Source organism: Podarcis raffonei, chromosome 2 (genome assembly GCF_027172205.1).
Source record: "Podarcis raffonei isolate rPodRaf1 chromosome 2, rPodRaf1.pri, whole genome shotgun sequence".
Classification (NCBI taxonomy): Eukaryota; Metazoa; Chordata; class Lepidosauria; order Squamata; family Lacertidae; genus Podarcis; species Podarcis raffonei.
In genome coordinates this window covers 118,630,389-118,652,811 of record NC_070603.1, presented here as the reverse complement: position 1 = coordinate 118,652,811, position 22,423 = coordinate 118,630,389, and the positions used below count along the sequence as shown (strand labels likewise).

At 47.0% G+C, this 22,423-nt stretch overlaps 1 long non-coding RNA gene and 1 pseudogene across 1 annotated transcript; both read left to right on the top strand.

Annotated features, from left to right (window-relative positions):
• Positions 1-5,672: 5,672 nt before the first annotated feature.
• On the top strand, positions 5,673-21,933 carry LOC128408798 (zinc finger protein 721-like; annotated as a pseudogene).
• LOC128409313 (uncharacterized) lies at positions 17,112-19,424 on the top strand. The gene is made up of 3 exons (XR_008329214.1): positions 17,112-17,170; positions 18,037-18,150; positions 18,423-19,424. It is a non-coding gene; the product is annotated as an uncharacterized LOC128409313 (long non-coding RNA).
• Positions 21,934-22,423: the final 490 nt, after the last annotated feature.

The window sequence follows — 22,423 nt, the reverse complement described above, 5'->3', positions numbered from 1 at the left end:
TTGAACCAATCAGTTGTTCCATATCCAGTTCTAACTGTAGCTTCTTGTCCCACATAGAGATTTCTCAGGAGACAGATGAGGTGATCAGGCACTCCCATTTCTTTAAGAACTTGCCATAGTTTGCTGTGGTCGACACAGTCAAAGGCTTTTGCATAGTCAATGAAGCAGAAGTAGATGTCTTTCTGGAACTCTCTAGCTTTCTCCATAATCCAGCGCATGTTTGCAATTTGGTCTCTGGTTCCTCTGCCTCTTCTAAATCCAGCTTGCACTTCTGGGAGTTCTCGATCCACATACTGCTTGAGCCTTCCTTGTAGAATTTTAAGCATAACCTTGCTAGCGTGTGAAATGAGTGCAATTGTGCGGTAGTTGGAGCATTCTTTGGCAGTGCCCTTCTTTGGGATTGGGATGTAGACTGATCTTCTCCAATCTTCTGGCCACTGCTGAGTTTTCCAAATTTGCTGGCATATTGAGTGTAGCATCTTAACGGCATCATCTTTTAAAATTTTAAATAGTTCAGTTGGAATACCATCACTTCCACTGGCCTTGTTATTTGCAGTGCTTTCTAAGGCCCATTTGACTTCACTTTCCAGGATGTCTGGCTCAAGGTCAGCAACCACATTACCTGGGATGTACGAGACATCCATATCTTTCTGGTATAATTCCTCTGTGTATTCTTGCCACCTCTTCTTGATGTCTTCTGCTTCTGTTAGGTCCTTACCACTTTGGTCCTTTATTATGGTAATCTTTGTACGAAATGTTCCTTTCATATCTCCAATTTTCTTGAACAGATCTCTGGTTCTTCCCATTCTGTTGTTTTCCTCTATTTGTTTGCATTGCTCGTTTAAGAAGGCCTTCTTGTGTCTCCTTGCTATTTTTTGGAAATCTGCATTCAATTTCCTGTATCTTTCACTATCTCCCTCTCATTTTGCTTGCCTTCTCTCCCCCGCTATCTGTAAGGCCTCATTGGACAGCCACTTTGCTTTCTTGCATTTCCTTTTCATTGGGATGATTTTCGTTGCTGCCTCCTGTACAATGTTACGAGCCTCCATCCATAGTTCTTCAGGCACTCTGTCCACCAAATCTAAATCCTTAAACCTGTTCCTCACTTCCACTGTGTGTTCATAAGGAATTTGACTTAGATTGTATCTTACCGGCCCCGTCGTTTTTCCTACTTTCTTCAGTTTAAGCTTGAATTTTGCTATAAGAAGCTGATGATCTGAGCCACAGTCAGCTCCAGGTCTTGTTTTTGCTGACTGTATAGAGCTTCTCCATCTTTGGCTGCAGAGAATATAATCAATCTGATTTCGATGCTGCCCATCTGGTGATGTCCATGTGTAGAGTCGTCTCTTGTGTTGTTGGAAAAGAGTGTTTGTGATGACCATCTTGTTCTCTTGGCAGAACTCTATTAGCCTTTGCCCTGCTTCGTTTTGATCTCCAAGGCCAAACTTGCCAGTTGTTCCTTTTATCTCTTGCCTCCCTACTTTAGCATTCCAATCCCCTATAATGAGAAGAACATCCTTCTTTGGTGTCACTTCTATAAGGTGTTGTAAGTCTTCATAGAATTTGTCAATTTCAGTTTCTTCAGCACCAGTAGTTGGTGCATAAACTTGGATTACTGTGATGTTAAAAGGTCTGCCTTGGATTCGTATCGAGATCATTCTATCATTTTTGAGATTGCATCCCAGTACAGCTTTCGCCACTCTTTTGTTGACTATGAGGGCCACTCCATTTCTTTTACGGGTTTCTTGCCCACAGTAGTAGATGTGATGGTCATCCGAACTGAATGCGCCCATTCCCGTCCATTTTAGTTCACTGATGCCCAGGATGTCAATATTTATTCTTGCCATCTCATTTTTGACCACCTCCAACTTACCCAGGTTCATGATTCTTACATTCCAGGTTCCTATGCAATATTTTCTTTACAGCATTGGACTTTCCTTTCGCTTCCAGGCATATCCGCAACTGAGCATCCTTTCGGCTTTGGGCCAGCCGCTTCATCAGCTCTGGATCTACTCCACTCTTCCCCAGTAGCATGTTGGACGCCTTCCGACCTGAGGGGCTCATCTTCCAGCATCATAACTTTTATATGCCTGTTGACTTTGTCCATGGAGTTTTCTTGGCAAGGATACTTGAGTGGCTTGCCGGTTCCTCCTCCAGGTGGATCACGTTTGGTCAAAACTCTCCACTATGACCTGTTCATCTTGTGTGCCCTGCTCGGCGTAGTTCATAGCTTCTCTGAGTTCTTCAAGCCCCTTCGCCACGGCAAGGCAGTGATCCATGAAGGGGCCAGAGAGTGGTAGGGGATGCTTTATCCCATGTTGATGGCCTTTCAGCTGATTTCCTGGTGGCCCGCTGGAATGCGGAGTTAACCAGGGCTATTGACTGTCTGGCTCCGAAGTGCCCTCTCCGATTGCATGGAGCCCGGACAGCCCCGTGGTTTTCTTCGGAGCTGAGGGCGATGAAACAATCACTGAGACGGCTAGAGCGTCGGTGGCAGAAAACTCACTCCGAATCTGACCGGACACAGGTTAGAGCTCAACGTCGAGCCTACCAAGTGGCAATAGCGACGGCGAAGAAGACTTTCTTCACCGCCTCTATTGCATCTGCAGAAAATAGTAGCAGGAGACTCTTTCAGGTGGTCCGCAATTTAACGGAACCACCTTTACCACCGGGGCCTTGTAAAGACCCCAAGATCTCCTGCAACGATTTTGCAAAGTTTTTTGCAGATAAAATCACTCATATTCGGAAGGAGCTAGACACCACCGTGGGAGCAGGGCTGGGGCGGGAGAGTGCTAGAGCCCTGTCTGGTCAAGTTGCATGGAATCAATTTCAATCCGTTACCCCCGAGGATGTGGACAGGCTGCTTGGACGCGTGAAACCAACCACCTGTCTCCTTGATCCTTGCCCATCCTGGCTAATAAAAGCAAGCCGGGAAAGGCTGGGCGATGGGCTCTGTGGGGTGGTGAATGCTTCCCTCAGTGAGGGAACATTCCCAGATCCGCTGAAAGAGGCAGTCATTAAACCGCTTCTTAAAAAAACATCTTTAGACCCGGCCAGTATGGCCAACTATCGCCCAGTCTCAAATCTTCCATTCTTGGGCAAGGTGATTGAGCGTGTGGTTGCTGAACAACTCCAGGCACGCCTGGAGGATGCGGACCATTTGGATCCCTTCCAATCAGGTTTCAGGCCTCATCATGGGACTGAAACTGCCTTGGTCGCACTGGTTGATGATCTCCGGCGAGCTAGGGACAAAGGTGAGAGTTGTTTCCTGGTTCTGCTGGATCTCTCAGCGGCCTTTGATACAATCGACCATAACATCCTTCTGGACCGTCTAGAGGGGTTGGGAGCTGGGGGCACTGTTATACAGTGGTTTCGCTCCTTCCTCCCGTGTTCAGAAAGTGGTGGTGGGGGATGAGTGTTCAGACCCTTGGGCCCTCACTTGTGGGGTGCCTCAGGGTTCTGTCCTCTCCCCCATGCTTTTTAACATCTATATGAAGCCGCTGGGAGAGATCATCAGGGGGTTTGGACTGGGTGTCCATCAATATGCAGATGATACCCAGCTCTACCTCTCTTTCAAATCAGAACCAGTGAAGGCGGTGAAGGTCCTGTGTGAGTGCCTGGAGGCGTTTGGAGGATGGATGGCGGCTAATGGATTGAAGTTGAATCCTGACAAGATAGAAGTACTGTTTTTGGGAGACAGGGGGCGGGCTGGTGTGGAGGACTCCCTGGTCCTGAATAGGGTAACTGTGCCCCTGAAGGACCAGGTGCGTAGCCTGGGAGCCATTTTGGACTCACAGCTGTCCATGGAGGCGCAGGTCAATTCTGTATCCAGGGCAGCTGTCTACCAACTCCACCTGGTACGCAGGCTGAGACCCTACCTGCCCGCGGACTGTCTCGCCAGAGTGGTGCATGCTCTAGTTATCTCCCGCTTGGACTACTGCAATGCGCTCTACGTGGGGCTACCTTTGAAGGTGACTCGGAAACTACAGCTAATCCAGAATGCGGCAGCTAGACTGGTGACTGGGGGCGGCTGCCGAGACCACATAACACCGGTCCTGAAAGACCTACATTGGCTCCCAGTACGTTTCCGAGCACAATTCAAAGTGTTGGTGTTGACCTTTAAAGCCCTAAACGGCCTCGGCCCAGTATACCTGAAGGAGCGTCTCCACCCCCATCGTTCTGCCCAGATGCTGAGGTCCAGCGCCGAGGGCCTTCTGGCGGTTCCCTCATTGCGAGAAGCAAAGCTACAGGGAACCAGGCAGAGGGCCTTTTTGGTAGTGGCGCCCGCCCTGTGGAACGCCCTCCCATCAGATGTCAAAACGATAAACAACTACCTGACATTCAGAAGACATCTTAAGGCAGCCCTGTTCAGGGAAGTTTTTAATGTATGATATTTTAGTGTTTTTTGGTTTCTATGGAAGCCGCCCAGAGTGGCTGGGGAAACCCAGCCAGAAGGGTGGGGTACAAATAATAAATTATTATTATTATTATTATTACCAGACTTATAGAAGACATCTGAAGGCAGCCCTGTTTAGGGAAGCTTTTAATGTTTGATGGACTATTGTATTTTAATATTTTGTTGGAAGCCGCCCTGAGTGGCTGAGAAAACCCACACAGATGGGTGGGGTATAAATAATAAATTATTATTATTATTACTGAAAGTCACATATTTGTTGTCTGGTTTGAGAAATCTGTGACAAAGTTGTGAGTTGCTGCCCCCAGACTGAGAAAGTTCATTGAGGAAAACATGGTGGACTGTAAATATTTAATTGGGAATGAAATCTAAAAACTTATTTGTGTCTGTGTGTGTGTGTGTGTGTAAGTAATATATGCTGATACTGTATTTTAAAGCTGTACAGTGGTACCTCGGGTTAAAAACTTAATTCGTTCTTGGGGTCTGTTCTTAACCTGAAACTGTTCTTAACCTGAAGCACCACTTTAGCTAATGGGGCCTCCCGCTGCCGCCGCACCGCAATTTCTGTTCTCATCCTGAAGCAAAGTTCTTAACCCAAGGTACTATTTCTGGGTTAGTGGAGTCTGTAACCTGTAGCATCTGTAACCCGAGGTACCACTGTATTTATGTATATATTGCATATGGCCATAATGGTTCAGTCAACAATAAACATGTACAGCTTGTAGGCTTTTGCAGATACAGTTATGTTCAGATAGATGCACTGTATAGGCAAAAGTCAGTAACAAGAAAATAGTATTTCTCATGCCTTAACATGTTAGAAGCTGATTGTTTACTGCCACAAAATGCTGCATTTGGCTGTGTACCCCCAAACAGCAGAGGAGCTATGACATTTGTGTAGCAATAATAATAATTTATACACCGCCCATCTGGGGGGCTCCCCAGCCACTCTGGGCGGCTCCCAACAGAATATTAAAAACACGATAAAACATCAAATGTTAAAAACTTCCTTAAACTTGGCTGCCTTCAGCTGTCTTCTAAAAGTCAGATAGTTGTTTATTTACTTGACATCTTATGAGAGGCCGTTCCACAGGGCGGGTGCTACTACCAAGAAGACCCTCTGCCTGGTTCCCTGTAGCCTCACTTTTTGCAGCGAGGGAACTGCCAGAAGGCCCTCAGCGCTGGACCTCAGTGTCTGGGCTGAACAATGGGGGTGGAGACGCTCCTTCAGGTATACTGGGCTGAGGCCATTTAGGGCTTTAAAGGTCAGCACCAACACTTTGAATTGTGCTTGGAAACGTAGTGGGAGCCAATCTAGGTCTTTCAGGACAGGTGTTATGTGGTCTCAGTGGCCAGTCCCAACTATATTTTGGTTCGTGGGGAAAAAATCATGTGACACGAGCCCTACCTGTGTGCACAATAAATATTTTTTTTATTCCGTTACCTAGTTTTATTTTGATCTCCGGTCAGGACCTCCTTCATGAATTTCCACATCATGTGTGCTATTCTAAGGCAGGAAACAAAGGTCCCTCGTGGGGGTTTGTTTCCCTGTGTACATGCACCATTTTAGAGGCACACTTGGAAAGGACTCAGTTTGATCTGAAATAGCCAATCCAAACTCAAGATTCTGTCAGGTATTCTGTCATTCGAAAATATTTAAAGCACTCATCTTTTTACAGCCGCTGGACCTCTCTTCTCAGCTGATTTCACAAAAGATGTGCATCTTTAATTTTTTTCTAATTCTGATTTCAACCAGGATCTTTGAAACATTTGCAATTCCTTCTCTCTTAATGCTGCCTGCCTTTTAGAATTTATAACTATGGCAACCCCTTTGTAAGCCGCCTTGGCTCTCGGTCTGGGAAAAAGGCGGGATATAAATAAGTATAATACTAAAGGTGAGGCTAAAGCTGCTCTTGAACTCGGATCTTGCTTGGAGCACCTGCGGAGGAGGGATTCTGTCCTGGGGGCGCCGCTGGCCTGATCCTGCAGGGCTTCCCCCTCCTGCTTCAGAGCCGGAGACCAGCCGGGCTCCCTCTCTGCCCGGAGCAGCCAAGAGGCTCCTACCCCGCGGCTCCGCAAGGGTTAACAGCGGCGACAGAGCTTCTGTTCCTAGAGCGGAAGGGAAGACTGGAAGAGAGGAGGCGCTTCCGCTTCCTGTTCCGCTTCCCCGGGTTGATGCTGTCCTTCCTGGAGGCGGGTAACTGGGGGGAGTGGGCCGATGCAGGGGCGGAATTGGGGGGCGAGAGGGAGGGAGCCCCTTCCCGCCTGGGGGGACCTAAGGGTCGACGGGGAAAGGTCGTCTTCTCCTGGGAGGGGAAGCGGGAGGAAGGGGAGGAAGAGGGAGTATGGGGTGGGACAAAACACTCATTTCCCCCAGTCTTAAATTTAGTTATCCAGATTTTCACATCTTATTAAAAAACAAACAAACACTGAAGGTAAAATCTCCAGTTGCCCCATCTATCATCGGAGGGGGAGCTGAGGGGAGATGGTTTCCACACCTTGCCTTGGAGGGTCTATAAGGAAGGGAATGGTTCTGTCCTTCCAGGGATCAGTGAGCTTTGACAGGTGTCCTTGCATTTCGCTGACGACAACTGGGCCCTGCAGAGAGCTCTGTACAAGGACGTCATGGTGGAGGTTCGTGAGATGGTGACCTCTCAGGGTAAGGATCCTTTTCGCCTTCATTAATAGTTATAATAGGTATGGCTTCCTCAGTGGCTCGGAGTGCCTTCCTTCAGCTCCGCTAAAGGAGGTCACAGTGTTTGTTTTTCTCCCAAGTTAAAGGCCAGAAGCCTGGCTGAGAATAAATATTCTTGCTTCTCTGCTACAATTAGCCAGTGATGGCTTCTGGGTTGCCTCCCTGTGGAAGAGCATTCTTTAGGTAGGGAGCCAGCACTGAAAGACGCATTCCGTATTGCCTCTCTTTGCACCTCAGTTGGAGAGGGCACTGTGAGAAGGACCTCAGATGATGAGTGCAGGCTCTAGGTGGATTCATGAAAAGCAGTCCTTGAGTTAAAGGTAAAGGTAAAGGGACCCCTGACCATTAGGTCCAGTCGTGACCGACTCTGGGGTTGCGGCGCTAATCTCGCTTTATTGGCTGAGGGAGCCGGCATACAGCTTCCGGGTCATGTGGCCAGCATGACTAAGCCGCTTCTGGCGAACCAGAGCAGTGCACGGAAATGCCGTTTACCTTCCCGCCGGAGCGGTACTTATTTATCTACTTGCACTGTTGACATGCTTTCGAACTGCTAGGTTGGCAGGAGCTGGGACCGAGCAACGGGAGCTCACCCCGTCGCAGGGATTCGAACCGCCAACCTTCTGATCGGCAAGTTCCAGGCTCTGTGGTTTAACCCACAGCGCCACCTGCGTCCCTTCAGTCCTTGAGTTACGTAGGTCAAAATCAGCACCTTGAATTGAAGACAGCAACCCAAAAAAGGTTTTATGTGCTCAGAGCATCTTGCACCAGTCAGCACTCTATAGTTTCTGAACGGTCTTCTAAAGCAGCCTGAAGTATAATGCATTGTGGCAATCTAGCGTGGAGAATGGTAGAAAAAGCATACTAAAAATCTTCTATGTGGGGGACCCTAATTTGTAGACTACTTGAGTATCTTGTTAGTGTTATTGGTTTCTATTGATGTATTGGTTTTTTTGTTGCATGTCCCCCCCTCACCCCACCAGACCTGCAAGGAGTGCAGAGCCCCCCCCCCATCCACTGGCAAAGAGCCTTTTCAGATCCTGACAAAGCTGAGTGGTGGAATGTCTGCCCTCTTGTGGACTTGCCCTTGTTGGGGGAGGATCCTTTTCGGGACTTGGCTGGAGGGGAGAGGACTCACAGAGCTTTGCTGCCCATCCCACTTCGCCCCTGGAGGCCGGGGAGACTAGCAGCAAAGCTGAGAAGTGACGCCCCTTTGGGGGTGACACCTGAGGCAGCCGCCTCACACAGGCCCATAGGCAGGCAGGCTCTGTTGATGTTATTGCCTGCTGGTTTAAATTGTGTTATTTATGGCTTGGTTAATCTTAGGGACTGCTCACCAGAACATTTCTGATACAAATAACCCTTGATTAAATGGTGATATTTTATTAAAGCCAGGTATCACACCATTAATTTTTATGTAAAACACCTTTAACATAGTGCCAGGCCTTGAGTTTTGATAAGGAAACAGCTGTATCAACCTTTATTTTAAAATTTTTATTCCATCAGGAGATGTTTGGGGGGTCCTGGATGAGGAGGAACCATCAGACGTCTGGCCAGAAAGAGCTGAGGAGCAAGAGAAGGAAAGGAAGTTGGGGGTTCAAGATGGAGCCAACAAACAAGAGGGGAGAGAAACAGTGAAGCCAGGGGATGAACACAGTGTTTCCCAAGAAGATGAAAATCAACTTCACAGGGTGGAGAAAAAACATGAATGTACTGTGTGCGGAAAGAGATTCTGTAGTCGTTCAGCCCTTACTAAACATCAAAGAACTCACACAGGGGAAAAACCATATAAATGCATGGAGTGTGGAAAGAGATTCAGAAACAGTGGCTACCTTAATGTGCATCAGATAACTCATACAGGGGAGAAACCTTATGAATGCATGGAGTGTGGAAAGAGCTTCAGATCCAGTTGCTACCTTAATGTGCATCAAAGAACTCATACAGGGGAGAAACCTTATAAATGCTGGGAATGTGGAAAGAGTTTCTTTGACAGTAGTACCCTTACTAAACATCAAAGAACTCACACAGGGGAAAAACCATATAAATGCATGGAGTGTGGAAAGAGCTTCAATCAGAGTGCCTCCCTTAATGTGCATCGAAGATCTCATACAGGTGAAAAACCTTATAAATGCATGGAGTGTGGAAAGAGCTTCAGTTGCAGCAAGTCTGTTAAAATGCATCATATAATTCACACACAGGAAAACCATATAAATCCATATAAATGCATGGAGTGTGGAAAGAGCTTCAGTGCCAGAAGCATCCTTATTAGACATCAAAAAACTCATACAGGGGAAAAACCATATAAATGCCTGGAGTGTGGAAAGAGCTTCAGTCGGAGTTCCTCCCTTAATGTGCATAAAATAACTCATACAGGGGAGAAAACTTATGAATGCATGGAGTGTGGAAAGAGCTTCAGATCCAGTGGCTACCTTACTAAACATCAAAGAACTCACACGGGAAAAACCATATAAATGCCTGGAGTGTGGAAAGAGCTTCATTCAGACTGCCTCCCTTAATGTGCATCGACAAACTCATATATGCACAGCAACCCAGGTCATGTGGGTGGGGAGGGGGCGTTGCAGTGATTTTTAGGAAGCCATTAGTCTGCACCAGGCATCCTATTGGGAAGACCCAGTTCTCTGAGTGCATGTCCTAGAAGCTGGGCAATAGGGGCAGTACAGGATTCCTTTTGGTGTACTGACCTTCCCACTGCACCAAGGATTCCCTGCCCGAGCTGCTTCAGTTTGTGGTGGATGTTCTCTTGGAGACACCTAGTTTGGTTGTCCTAGGGGATTTTAACATCCACGCCAACACAACCTTGCAAGGGACCTCTTGGGACTTCGTGGAAACTATGGCCTCCATAGCACTGCCCCTGAATAAGCCTGGCCCAGCTCATAGCCTTTGACCTCTATGGATGTTGGTGATCTGACACTAATAAAAGCGAAACAAAGGAAGTGCCATAGTCAGATCACTTCCTAGTGCAACTGGACTTCTCCGTGACCCTTCCCCTCTGCAGGGGGTGGGACCGATTCGGATGGTCCGCCCCCGCCACTTAATGAATCTAAATGGTTTCCAGAGAGTGGTGCTGTTGTTTAGTCGTTTAGTCGTGTCCGACTCTTCGTGACCCCATGGACCAGAGCACGCCAGGCACCTCTGTCCTCCACTACCTCCCGCAGTTTGGTCAAACTCGTGCTGGTAACCTCGAAAACACTATCCAACCATCTCGTCCTCTGTCGTCCCCTTCTCCTTGGGCCCTCAATCTTTCCCAGCATCAGTGTCTTCCAAGGAGTCTTCTCTTCTCATGAGGTGGCCGAAGTACTGGAGCCTCAGCTTCACGATCTGTCCTTCCAGTGAGCACTCAGGGGTGATTTCCTTAAGAATGAATGCGTTTGATCTTCCAGCAGTCCATGGGACTCTCAAGAGTCTTCTCCAGCACCATAATTCAAAAGCATCAATTCTTCGGCGATCAGCCTTCTTTATGGTCCAGCTCTCACTTCCATACATCACTACTGGGAAAACCATGGCTTTAACTATACGGACCTTTGTTGGCAAGGTGACGTCTCTACTTCTCAAGATGCTGTCTAGGCCTGTCATTGCCCTTCTCCCAAGAAGCAGGCGTCTTTTAATTTCGTGGCTGCTGTCACCATCTGCAGTGATCATGGAGCCCAAGAAAGTAAAATCTCTCACTGCCTCCATTTCTTCCCCTTCTATTTGCCAGGAGGTGATGGGACCAGTGGCCATGATCTTCGTTTTTTTGATGTTGAGCTTCAGACCATATTTTGCGCTCTCCTCTTTCACCCTCATTAAAAGGTTCTTTAATTCCTCCTCACTTTCTGCCATCAAGGTTGTGTCATCTGCATATCTGAGGTTGTTGATATTTCTTCCAGCAATCGTAATTCCAGCTTGGGATTCATCCAGCCCAGCCTTTCGCATGATGTATTCTGCATATAAATTAAATAAGCAGGGAGACAAAATACAGCCTTGTCGTACTCCTTTCCCAATTTTGAACCAATCAGTTGTTCCATATCCAGTTCTAACTGTAGCTTCTTGTCCCACATAGAGATTTCTCAGGAGACAGATGAGGTGATCAGGCACTCCCATTTCTTTAAGAACTTGCCATAGTTTGCTGTGGTCGACACAGTCAAAGGCTTTTGCATAGTCAATGAAGCAGAAGTAGATGTCTTTCTGGAACTCTCTAGCTTTCTCCATAATCCAACGCATGTTTGCAATTTGGTCTCTGGTTCCTCTGCCTCTTCTAAATCCAGCTTGCACTTCTGGGAGTTCTCAATCCACATACTGCTTGAGCCTTCCTTGTAGAATTTTAAGCATAACCTTGCTAGCGTGTGAAATGAGTGCAATTGTGCGGTAGTTGGAGCATTCTTTGGCACTGCCCTTCTTTGGGATTGGGATGTAGACTGATCTTCTCCAATCTTCTGGCCACTGCTGAGTTTTCCAAATTTGCTGGCATATTGAGTGTAGCACCTTAACAGCATCATCTTTTAAAATTTTAAATAGTTCAGTTGGAATACCATCACTTCCACTGGCCTTGTTATTTACAGTGCTTTCTAAGGCCCATTTGACTTCACTTTCCAGGATGTCTGGCTCAAGGTCAGCAACCACATTACCTGGGATGTACGAGACATCCGTATCTTTCTGGTATAATTCCTCTGTGTATTCTTGCCACCTCTTCTTGATGTCTTCTGCTTCTGTTAGGTCCTTACCACTTTTGTCCTTTATTATGGTAATCTTTGTACGAAATGTTCCTTTCATATCTCCAATTTTCTTGAACAGATCTCTGGTTCTTCCCATTCTGTTGTTTTCCTCTATTTCTTTGCATTGCTCGTTTAAGAAGGCCTTCTTATCTCTCCTTGCTATTCTTTGGAAATCTGCATTCAATTTCCAGTATCTTTCACTATCCCTCGCATTTTTCTTGCCTTCTCTCCCCCGCTATTTGTAAGGCCTCATTGGACAGCCACTTTGCTTTCTTGCATTTCCTTTTCATTGGGATGATTTTCGTTGCTGCCTCCTGTACAATGTTACAAGCCTCCATCCATAGTTCTTCAGGCACTCTGTCCACCAAATCTAAATCCTTAAACCTGTTCCTCACTTCCACTGTGTATTCATAAGGAATTTGACTTAGATTGTATCTTACCGGCCCAGTCGTTTTTCCTACTTTCTTCAGTTTAAGCTTGAATTTTGCTATAAGAAGCTGATGATCTGAGCCACAGTCCGCTCCAGGTCTTGTTTTTGCTGACTGTATAGAGCTTCTCCATCTTTGGCTGCAGAGAATATAATCAATCTGATTTCGATGCTGCCCATCTGGTGATGTCCATGTGTAGAGTCGTCTCTTGTGTTGTTGGAAAAGAGTGTTTGTGATGACCAGCTTGTTCTCTTGACAGAACTTTATTAGCCTTTGCCCTGCTTCGTTTTGATCTCCAAGGCCAAACTTGCCAGTTGTTCCTTTTATCTCTTGCCTCCCTACTTTAGCATTCCAATCCCCTATAATGAGAAGAACATCCTTCTTTGGTGTCACTTCTATAAGGTGTTGTAAGTCTTCATAGAATTTGTCAATTTCAGTTTCTTCAGCACCAGTAGTTGGTGCATAAACTTGGATTACTGTGATGTTAAAAGGTCTGCCTTGGATTCGTATCGAGATCATTCTATCATTTTTGAGATTGCATCCCAGTACAGCTTTCGCCACTCTTTTGTTGACTATGAGGGCCACTCCATTTCTTTTACGGGTTTCTTGCCCACAGTAGTAGATGTGATGGTCATCCGAACTGAATTCGCCCATTCCCGTCCATTTTAGTTCACTGATGCCCAGGATGTCAATATTTATTCTTGCCATCTCATTTTTGACCACCTCCAACTTACCCAGGTTCATGATTCTTACATTCCAGGTTCCTATGCAATATTTTCTTTACAGCATTGGACTTTCCTTTCGCTTCCAGGCATATCCGCAACTGAGCATCCTTTCGGCTTTGGCCCAGCCACTTCATCAGCTCTGGATCTCCTTGTACTTGCCCTCCGCTCTTCCCCAGTAGCATGTTGGACGCCTTCCGACCTGAGGGGCTCATCTTCCAGCGTCATAACTTTTATATGCCTGTTGTCTTTGTCCATGGAGTTTTCTTGGCAAGGATACTGGAGTGGCTTGCCGGTTCCTCCTCCAGGTGGATCACGTTTGGTCAAAACTCTCCACTATGACCTGTTCATCTTGTGTGCCCTGCTCGGCGTAGTTCATAGCTTCTCTGAGTTCTTCAAGCCCCTTCGCCACGGCAAGGCAGTGATCCATGAAGGGGCCAGAGAGTGGTAGGGGATGCTTTATCCCATGTTGATGGCCTTTTAGCTGATTCCCTGGTGGCCCACTGTAATGTGGAGTTAACCAGGGCTATTGACTGTTTGGCTCTGAAGCGCCCTCTCTGATTGCATGGAGCCTGGGCAGCTCCATGGTTTTCCACCGGTCTAAGGGCAATGAAACAATCACTGAGATGGCTAGAGTGCCGGTGGTGGATGACTCATTCTGCATCTGACCGCACATGGGTTAGAGCTCAGTGTCAAGCCTTCCAAGTGGCGATAGTGACGGCGAAGAAGACCACCGCCTTTATTGCATCTGCAGAAAACAGCAGCAGGAGACACTTTCAGGTGGTGCGCAATTTTGCGGAACCACCTGCTCCATCGGGGCCCAGTACGGGCCACATGATCTCCTGTAATGATTTTGCAGTTTTTTGCAGCAGAGGAGCTATGACACTTGTGTCCAGGGCAGCTGTTTACCAACTTCATCTGGTACACAGGCTGAGACCTTACTTGCCTGGGGACTGTCTCATCAGAGGTGCTAATCCAGAATGCGGCAGCTAGACCGGTGACTGGGAGTGGCTGCCAAGACCACATAACACCAGTCTTGAAAGACCTAGATTGGCTCCCAGCACATTTCCGAGCACAATTCAAAGTGTTGGTGCTGACCTTTAAAGCCCTAAATGGCCTCAGCCCTGTATACCTGAAGGAGTGTCTCCACTCCCATCGTTAAGCCTGGACACTGAGGTCCAGCGTTGAGGACCTTTGCAGTTCCCTTGCTGCAAGAAGCCAAATTACAGGGAACCAGGTAGAGGGCCTTCTCGGTACAGTGGTACCCCGCAAGATGAACACCTCGGAAGACGGAAAACTCGCTAGACGAAGGAGTTTTTCGTTTTCTTAGCCGCTTCGCAAGACGCATTTCCCTATGGGCTTGCTTCGCAAAACGAAGCTTGCCCCGCAAGCTCCGGGGATAGCGGGGAAGCGTAGCGCGTCTTCCCCGCTGTCCCCGGACCCCTTTTGAACCAAGGGGCGGCAACGGGGGGAAGCGATCTTCTCCCCGCCGCCCTTGCTTTAAACAGGTCCGGGGACAGAGGCGAAGGCGCGCGGCGCTTCCCCTCTGTCCCCGGACAGTCTCCATAGGAACGCATTGATTAATTTTCAATGCATTCCTATGGGAAACCGTGCTTTGCAAGACGAAAAACTCGCAAGAAGAAAAAACTTGCGGAACGAATTAATTTCGTCTTGCGAGGCACCACTGTAGTGGCACCTGTCCTGTGGAATGCCCTCCCACCAGATGTCAAAGAGAAAAACAACTACCAGACTTATAGAAGACATCTGAAGGCAGCCCTGTTTAGGGAAGCTTTTAATGTCTGACAAACTGTTGTATTTTAATATTTTGTTGGAAGCCGCCGAGTGGCTGGGGAAACCCACACAGATGGGTGGGGTATAAATAATAAATAATTGTGATTATTACTGAAAGTCACATATTTGTTGTCTGGTTTGAGAAATCTGCGACAAAGTTGTGAGCACCGCTGCTACGCGATTTCTGTTCTCATCCTGAAGCAAAATTCTTAACCCGAGGTACTATTTCTGGGTTAGCGGAGTCTGTAACCTGAAGCGTCTGTAACCCGAGGTACCACTGTATTTATGTATATATTGCATATGACCATAATGGTTCAGTCAACAATAAACATGTACAGCTTCTAGGCTTTTACAGCAGAGGAGCTATGACACTTGTGTAATAATAATAATAATAATAATAATAATAATAATAATTTATATACCTCCCATCTGGCTGGGCCTCCCCAGCCAATCTGGGCGGCTCCCAACAGAGTATTAAAAACACAATAAAACATCAAATGTTAAAAACTTCCTTAAACTTTGCTGCCTTCAGGTGTCTTCTGAAAGTCAGATATTTGTTTATTTCCTTGACATCTGGTGGGAGGGTGTTCCGCAGGGCAGGTGCTACAAGAAAGAAGATTCCACCTAAACATTAGGAAGAACTTCCTGACAGTAAGAGCTGTTTGACAGTGGAATTTGCTGCCAAGGAGTGTGGTGGAGTCTCCTTCTTTGGAGGTCTTTAAGCAGAGGCTTGACAACCATATGTCAGGAGTGCTCTGATGGTGTTTCCTGCTTGGCAGGGGGTTGGACTCGATGGCCCTTGTGGCCTCTTCCAACTCTATGATTCTACCAAGAAGGCCCTCTGCCTGGTTCGCTGTATCCTCACTTTTTGCAGTGAGGGAACAGCCAGGAGGCCCTCAGTGTCTGGGCTGAACGATGGGGGTGGAGACGCTCCTTCAGGTATAGTGGGCCGAGACCATTTAGGGCTTTAAAGGTCAGCACCAACACTTTTAATTGTGCTTGGAAATGTAGTGGGGGCCAATGTAGGTCTTTCAGGAATGGTGCTATGTGGTCTCAGTGGCCAGTCCCAGCTATATTTTTGTGCATGGGGGGGAAATCGTGTGACACGAGCCCTACCTGTGTGCACAATAAATATTTTTTTTATTCCGTTACCTAGTTTTATTTTGATCTCCGGTCAGGACCTCCTTCATGAATTTCCACATCATGTGTGCTATTCTAAGCCAGGAAACAAAGGTTCCTCGTGGGGGTTTGTTTCCCTGTGTACATTCACCATTTTGGAGGCACACTTGGAAAGGACTCAGTTTGATCTGAAATAGCCAATCCAAACTCAAGATTCTGTCAGGTATTCTGTCATTCGAAAATATTTAAAGCACACATCTTTTTACAGCCGCTGGACTTCTCAGCTGATTTCACAAAATAGAATTTATAACTATGGCAACCCCTTTGTAAGCCGCCTTGGCTCTCGGTCTGGGAGAAAGGCGGGATATAAATAAGTATAATACTAAAGGTGAGGCTAAAGCTGCTCTTGAACTCGGATCTTGCTTGGAGCACCTGCGGAGGAGGGATTCTGTCCTGGGGGCGCCGCTGGCCTGATCCTGCAGGGCTTCCCCCTCCTGCTTCAGAGCCGCAGACCAGCCGGGCTCCCTCTCTGCCCGGAGCAGCCAAGAGGCTCCTACCCCGCGGCTCCGCAAGGGTTAACAGCGGCGACAGAGCTTCTATTCCTAGAGCGGAAGGGAAGACTGGGAGAGAGGAGGCGCTTCCGCTTCCTGTTCCGCTTCCCCGAGTTGATGCTGTCCTTCCTGGAGGCGGGTAACTGGGGGGAGTGGGCCGATGCAGGGGCGGAATTGGGGGGCGAGAGGGAGGGAGCCCCTTCCCGCCTGGGGGGACCTAAGGGTCGACGGGGAAAGGTCGTCCTCTCCTGGGAGGGGAAGCGGGAGGCCGAAGCGACGCTCCTCGCTGGCCTTGACCGGCCTCTGGCCTCATCCTGCAGCCTTTTCTCCCGCTCCTCTGTCCAGAGAAAGCAGAAGGAGCGCCCAGCAAAGGCCGCAGGGCAGGGAATGGGGAGGAATGGCAGGGAGTAAACAGGGAGTCAGGAGAGTCTCCTGCCAGCCAGGGAGGAGCAGGAGGAATAATTATGATTATTTTATTCATTCATACCCCGCCCATTTAGCTGGGTTTCCCCAGCCACTCTGGGTGGCTCCCAACAGAAAATTAAAAGCACAATAAAAGATCAAACCTTAAAAGCTTTCCTCAACAGGGCTGTCTTCAGATGTCTTCTAAAAGTCAGATAGTTGTTTATTTCCTTGACATCTGTTGAGAGGGCTTTCCACAGGGTGGGGGCCACTACCAAGAAGGCCCTCGGAACTGGATCTCAGTGTCCGGGCTGAACGATGGGGGTGGAGATGCTTCTTCAGGTATACTGGGCCAAGATTGTTTTGGGCTTTAAAAAGGTGGGCCCCTGGGGATATAACTGGCCATCTGCAGCTGTAGAAATTTTATCTTATTTTCAAGATTTCTAAACACCTGATCCAAAAGGTCCTTCAAGTGGCGCAGTGATCCAATGGTAGCTAGAACACAACTAAAATTCACAAAACAGTTTAGAAACCAGTATGCATAAAGCTCGGGATGTGGGTGGCACTGTGGGTTAAACTACAGAGCCTTCGGCTTGCCGATCGGAAGGTCGGCAGTTTGAATCCCCGCGACGGGGTGAGCTCCCGTTGCTCTGTCCCTGCTCCTGCCAACCTAGCAGTTCGAAAGCACGTCAAAGTGCAAGTAGATAAATAGGTACCGCTCTGGCGAGAAGGTAAACGGCGTTTCCATGCGCTGCTCTGGTTCGCCAGAAGCGCCTTAGTCATGCTGGCCACATGACCCGGAAGCTGTACGCAGGCTCCCTCGGCCAGTAAAGCGAGATGAGCACCGCAACCCCAGAGTTGGCCACGACTGGACCTAATGGTCAGGGGTCCCTTTACCTTTATGCATAAAGACATCATTGAAAAAATCATCCCTCTCCACTTCCCATTTTGTCTGCTGGGCAGCATATTTGGTCTTTACACACCTGAGGAAGGGGAGGAAGAGGGAGTATGGGGTGGGACAAAACACTCATTTCCCCCAGTCTTAAATTTAGTTATCCAGATTTTCACATCTTATTAAAAAACAAACAAACACTGAAGGTAAAATCTCCAGTTGCCCCATCTATCATCGGAGGGGGAGCTGAGGGGAGATGGTTTCCACACCTTGCCTTGGAGGGTCTATAAGGAAGGGAATGGTTCTGTCCTTCCAGGGATCAGTGAGCTTTGACAGGTGTCCTTGCATTTCGCTGACGACAACTGGGCCCTGCAGAGAGCTCTGTACAAGGACGTCATGGTGGAGGTTTGTGAGATGGTGACCTCTCAGGGTAAGGATCCTTTTCGCCTTCATTAATATTATAATAGGTATGGCTTCCTCAGTGGCTCGGAGTGCCTTCCTTCAGCTCCGCTAAAGGAGGTCACAGTGTTTGTATTTCTCCCAAGTTAAAGGCCAGAAGCCTGGCTGAGAATAAATATTCTTGTTTCTCTGCTACAATTAGCCAGTGATGGCTTCTGGGTTGCCTCCCTGTGGAAGAGCATTCTTTAGGTAGGGAGCCAGCACTGAAAGACGCATTCCGTATTGCCTCTCTTTGCACCTCAGTTGGAGAGGGCACTGTGAGAAGGACCTCAGGTGATGAGTGCAGGCTCTAGGTGGATTCATGAAAAGCAGTCCTTGAGTTAAAGGTAAAGGTAAAGGGACCCCTGACCATTAGGTCCAGTCGTGACCGACTCTGGGGTTGCGGTGCTCATCTCGCTTTATTGGCTGAGGGAGCCGGCGTACAGCTTCCGGGTCATGTGGCCAGCATGACTAAGCCGCTTCTGGCGAACCAGAGCAGTGCACGGAAATGCCGTTTACCTTCTCGCCAGAGCGGTACCTATTTATCTACTTGCACTTTGACGTGCTTTCGAACTGCTAGGTTGGCAGGAGCAGGGACCGAGCAACGGGAGCTCACCCCGTCGCAGGGATTTGAACCGCCAACCTTCTGATCGGCAAGTTCCAGGCTCTGTGGTTTAACCCACAGCGCCACCTGCGTCCCTTCAGTCCTTGAGTTACATAGGTCAAAATCAGCACCTTGAATTGAAGACAGCAACCCAAAAAAGGTTTTATGTGCTCAGAGCATCTTGCACCAGTCAGCACTCTATAGTTTCTGAACGGTCTTCTAAAGCAGCCTGAAGTATAATGCATTGTGGCAATCTAGCGTGGAGAATGGTAGAAAAAGCATACTAAAAATCTTCTATGTGGGGGACCCTAATTTGTAGACTACTTGAGTATCTTGTTAGTGTTATTGGTTTCTATTGATGTATTGGTTTTTTTGTTGCATGTCCCCCCCTCACCCCACCAGACCTGCAAGGAGTGCAGAGCCCCCCCCCCCATCCACTGGCAAAGAGCCTTTTCAGATCCTGACAAAGCTGAGTGGTGGAATGTCTGCCCTCTTGTGGACTTGCCCTTGTTGGGGGAGGATCCTTTTCGGGACTTGGCTGGAGGGGAGAGGACTCACAGAGCTTTGCTGCCCATCCCACTTCGCCCCTGGAGGCCAGGGAGACTAGCAGCAAAGCTGAGAAGTGACGCCCCTTTGGGGGTGACACCTGAGGCAGCCGCTTCACACAGGCCCATAGGCAGGCAGGCTCTGTTGATGTTATTGCTTGCTGGTTTAAATTGTGTTATTTATGGCTTGGTTAATCTTAGGGACTGCTCACCAGAACTTTTCTGATACAAATAACCCTTGATTAAATGGTGATATTTTATTAAAGCCAGGTATCACACCATTAATTTTTATGTAAAACACCTTTAACATAGTGCCAGGCCTTGAGTTTTGATAAGGAAACAGCTGTATCAACCTTTATTTTAAAATTTTTATTCCATCAGGAGATGTTTGGGGGGTCCTGGATGAGGAGGAACCATCAGACGTCTGGCCAGAAAGAGCTGAGGAGCAAGAGAAGGAAAGGAAGTTGGGGGTTCAAGATGGAGCCAACAAACAAGAGGGGAGAGAAACAGTGAAGCCAGGGGATGAACACAGTGTTTCCCAAGAAGATGAAAATCAACTTCACAGGGTGGAGAAAAAACATGAATGTACTGTGTGCGGAAAGAGATTCTGTAGTCGTTCAGCCCTTATTAAACATCAAAGAACTCACACAGGGGAAAAACCATATAAATGCATGGAGTGTGGAAAGAGATTCAGAAACAGTGGCTACCTTAATGTGCATCAGATAACTCATACAGGGGAGAAACCTTATGAATGCATGGAGTGTGGAAAGAGCTTCAGATCCAGTTGCTACCTTCCTTTGCATCAAAGAACTCATACAGGGGAGAAACCTTATAAATGCTGGGAATGTGGAAAGAGTTTCTTTGACAGTAGTACCCTTACTAAACATCAAAGAACTCACACAGGGGACAAACCATATAAATGCATGGAGTGTGGAAAGAGCTTCAATCAGAGTGCCTCCCTTAATGTGCATCGACGAACTCATACAGGTGAAAAACCTTATAAATGCATGGAGTGTGGAAAGAGCTTCAGTGACCCTAGCACCCTTCATGCACATAGGAGAATTCACACAGGGGACAAACCATATAAATGTTTGCACTGTGGAAAGGGCTACCACCGCCGTAACCACCTTTCTCGACACATGATAACACATTCAGGAGACTAACCCTATGAAAGCTGATGTGTGGAAAGAGCTTCCGTTACAGTGGTAAAAGCTGTTCTTCAGTTGGAGCGCTCGCAGACCAGTGTTTCCTAGTAGGGAGTTCGTAGCTCACTCTTTTGACGATGTGCAATTCTTCACCTTCATCCATGCACGAGGGCTTTTCCAGTACAGCAAGGAAGCAGCATAAGGACCAAATACTTTACTGTTGCAAAGGTTCAGGCTCAGTAAAACAGTTTTGGGAGTATGTATATCCATCTGTCTAGTGATCAGTTGCCAGTAGCCAGGTGCAAAATGTGTCTGGCGTCTGGCTAATTTTGAACACTGCCCCCACACTGGTATTTATTTAAAATAAGACATGAACTTGAGAATTTTCTCATATGATTTACCAATCTGTTCTTTTCGGTAAGCATTTCTGACTTTCATCTTCAGACTATGAGCTCAGAATATTTAGAGTGACGTTATAAAAAATTATTGCAAAACAGCATCTTTGTGTATGCCGTAACTAAGCGGTAGATTTCTACCAATATGCTCTCTCTATTCTGAACCAAGTTTATCCTTGATTTGTTATGTAAGATACCTGATGCGGATGATCAACTGAAAGTCACATATTTGTTGTCTCATTTGAGAAATCTGTGACAAAGTTGTGAGACTTGCAGTTGCTGCCCAAAAATTGAGAATGTTCATTGAGGAGAATATGGTGGACTGTAAAGATTTAATTGGGAATGACACATAAAATCTTATTTGTGTGTGTGTGTGTGTGTAATATAGACTGATACTGTATTTTAATGCCATATTTATGTATATATTTCATATGACCATAATGGTTCAAACAATAAACATATACAGCTTGTAGGCTTTTGCAGATACACTTACGTACAGATAGATGGACTGTATAGGCAAAAGTAAGTAACAAGAAAATAGTATTTCTCATGCCTTAACATGTTAGAAGCTGATTGGTTACTGCCGCAGAATCCTATAGTAGTAGTAGTAGTAGTAGTAATAATAATAATAATAATAATAATAATAATTTATTACTTATACCCCACTCATCTGGCTGGGCCTCCCCAGCCACTCTGGACGGCTCCCAACAGAATATTAAAAACACAATAAAACATCAATTTATTATTTCCTTGGAATCTGAAGGGAGGACGTTCCATAGGACGGGCGCCACTACCGAAAAGGCCCTCTGCCTGGTTCCCTGTATCCTAACTTGCAGTGAGGGAACCACCAGAAGGCCCTTGGAGGAGGACCGATGGGGGGTGGAGACCCTCCTTCAGGTATACTGGGCCGAGGCCGTTTAGGGCTTTAAAGGTCAGCACTAACACTTGGAATTGTAGGAGTCAATGTAGGTCTTTCAGGACCATTGTTTTATAGTCCCAGCTATATTTTTGTTCGTGGGGAAAAATCCTGTGAGAAGAGGATAATAAATCCTCTGTGTGCACAATAAATATTTTTTGATTCCGTTACCTGGTTTTATTTGGATCTCTGGTCAGGAACTCCTTCATGAATTTCCACATCATGTGTGCTGCTCTAAGCCTGGAAACACACCATATTAGAAAACGAATTTGTGAAATACATGTTTTGTGATGTACCAGATTTGCCCGAAAGGGCAGTCAACTTTTTAAAAAAATGTTTGTGTTGCCTGCAAGTCATGCAAGGATTTGGAATCACTCGCATAAAAGGCTGCTTCCTTCCCCTTCCCCACTTTCTGTACATGCAATAGCAAATTTTATTTTTATTTTTAATGCAGCAGTTTTGTGCAGGAGAGTTTCTCCCCAGAAAGATGTGTTTTTTATTACTACAAACATTTGTATATTTCATTTATTATTTGTTATACTGTCCTTTATTCAGCCAAAGTCCTGGCTGAAGAAGAATGTTTTCGCTCAGGACCTAAAGGCGCATAATGAAGGTGCCAGCCAAAGCTCTCTGTGGAGAGCTTTCCACAAACGGAGCCAC